This window comes from Rattus norvegicus, chromosome 6, assembly GCF_021556685.1.
Source record: "Rattus norvegicus strain SHRSP/BbbUtx chromosome 6, alternate assembly SHRSP_T2T, whole genome shotgun sequence".
NCBI lineage: Eukaryota > Metazoa > Chordata > Mammalia > Rodentia > Muridae > Rattus > Rattus norvegicus.
In genome coordinates, this window is record NC_141539.1 from 491,051 (window position 1) to 493,716 (window position 2,666).

A 2,666-nucleotide genomic window follows, 5' to 3' on the forward strand; every position below is an offset into this window, starting at 1 on the left:
ACTATACTTATAAGTATAATTCTTTGTTAAATCTTTGATTTCCTTATCTATAAGAGAAGACATAATCTGCAACCTTGGAGTCCCTGTCATCAGAGGCTCTGTCTGCTGTAAAGAGGAAGCAGGAAAGCTTGTGGTATTAGTGATCAAAAATAGATCAGGACCTTCTGTCCTATTATTAAAGGAAGTCTCTGTCTTACCAAGATCATTCTCAGAATCAAACAAAGAAAAAATAAAGAAATAACTGCTGACTACGATCTTTCCCATGACCCAGATGCCCATCATCTTAGAGCCAAGTTTGTAGCAGGGGGCAAGTCCAGGTGCACATCTTCTTGGAGTCCGCGGCACGCAAGCAGGGGGCTTAACCGCGTGTGGTGCGAACCCTCGAACCGGCTCCCACTCAGGTGTCATGTCTGCCCCGGAGCTCGGTTATCTCTGCTATAGGAGCGGCAGTTCCTCTTTTTTTATTTTTTAAAAGCACCAAATTGAGATCTGCTTGAACCTGGGCAATGGAATCTGTAAAGCATCGGAATATAATTGGGAAGATCATTAGTACAACAACAAGTAGTAAAATCCCAACTCCAATAAAAATGAAATATTGTGTCTAATCGATTGGATTTAATGATTTAACTCCATTCGCAAAGGATCTTGCCAATCCAGAGAGGTCCACTGCATCTACATGTTGCTTATTCATTTTTGTGATTAAGGACGTCAATTCTTGAATATTATAAGAAATGTTATCATCATCCCATATGTCTAGCAAATATGTTTTGGTCCTTTCTCATTTTTCTGTAGTATTATAAGGTAAAGGAGTCACACAAATAAAATCATAATTAGCGTGACAGCGTGTGGCCATCCTAGTCTTACTGTTTGTAACATCTCGTCCTAATTCTAATACTACCTCTTCTAGGGCATTTAATCTAGTTTCTAATTTCAAATCTATAATCTTCTGTTCTGATAATGTAAGGGTAACATTCTTATGGAGATCATTAACAAAAGTGGCAATCTGCATTTCCTTAACCAAAGCAGTAGTAGAAACAGCAAAAGAAGTAACAATAGCTATCAAAGCGGTTATACCTAGAATTAAGGCTGTTTCAAATCTTTTTGCCCTAATCAAACCCGTAGCATACCTAATAGTCTGGATGGCAGATTCATCAAACCATGGCTCATCTCCCAAGTCTACCGGTAACAAAACATAAGGAGGTCTCCTGACAATCAATATAACAGATCCCGATACAGTGGAATCAATGCAATTAATCAGCTTGCATGATGTACACTTAATACTAAAAATAGATTCAACCTTATCTATGCTAATCAATTGTGGCAATCCTACTAATATTGCATAGGAATAGGTAACACAAGCAGAAACTGAAACAGCATCATAATCAGCAGCTCCTGTTTTCTTCAGCAAAAGTTTCTCACTAGAAGCAACCAGTCGGAACAGTTCTGGATGTTCTATCAGTGGTTTGTTCTGTCTATCAGGGAGGTCTCTGTGGAGTGGCTCCCAGAACCATGTCGGTTCTACCCACCCCGCATCATACCATCTTTTGATCAGTTTTCCAACTGGAGGCACGTAGTTCCCATAAGGTTTTGAGTTGGAGGAGAGATAATTGCTCTGATCTTTATCAGGTGAGGACATGGAGAAGTCCCAGAGAAGTCTAGCAGCGCCTAAGGGAGAGAATCTTACCCCATTGTCAGGGAAGGCACATGGAAGCCAGCGCGGGAAAGCATTCTCATCTCCCTCCCAAAGGGCATCCTTTTTAAATGCTGTTTTGTAATGGGGGTAGCGCGGCGGAAGATTCTTTGCTGTGGTATAATGTCTTTTTTCTTCTTTATCGCTCACGGTGGTCATCCACAATTCCCACATACGCCGCCCATTGCCCTTTCCATCTGGTTTGATATTTTCCAAGGTGGGGGTATCTCTGTTAAACACCCTTTTTCCCACTTGAAAACAGCCCACTGGCACCAAAGGGGAGAAAGAGAAGCAAATTGGCAGAGAATCGGACTTTCCCTCAAAATCTACATAACCCGAGCTGTTCTTTAGAAGGTGAAAGTCAGGCCATCCCCATATCACTAATGTTTGATTGGTTAAAACCTTGATGTGATTCGACACCTCCCACCCTACAGGATGTAATATGGGTGGCTTTGGTAAGTAAGCCCAAAACTTTCCCCTAAAGTGGTGGGCGCACTCATGACTGTAAGCATAGCCACAAACAGCAAGGTTGTCGTTTCCGGGGCATGTGTAGCCTTCAATACTTCCTTTGCCTGAGCTGTCAGGGTTTTAAGCTGTGTCCACGTCGGCGTCTGGCGTGTTTTTGTTTTTGGCTCTAGGCGAGTCGCCTTGATCTTTTTGGCCAGGTTCCGCATTATCTGGCGGTTCGGCCTCTTTCGGCATGGGGGACGGATGTCCGTTTCCTTTGCCTGGCCTGATGAGTCTGTCTGGGACCCAAATTGGTGATTCGGCATCCTGTGGGAAAACACAAGCATAGCCTCGTCCAGAGGCAATTAGCACATCTGGCCCCTTCCATAGGCCAGTTAATTGGTCTTTCCATCTGACCAGGGGTTTAGGAGCACTCTCCTTCTCCGCCCAATGTCTTTCGGTGGCTGTAAGCCCCTGGTTATCTGTATTTACATGATTCAAAACGAATAGGGAATGGCTAAGCAATTGA

General features: G+C 43.2%; 1 pseudogene; it reads right to left on the reverse strand.

Annotated features, from left to right (window-relative positions):
- Positions 1–601: 601 nt before the first annotated feature.
- On the reverse strand, positions 602–2,364 carry LOC148005006 (endogenous retrovirus group K member 19 Env polyprotein-like; annotated as a pseudogene).
- Between the last annotated feature and the right edge of the window lie 302 nt (positions 2,365–2,666).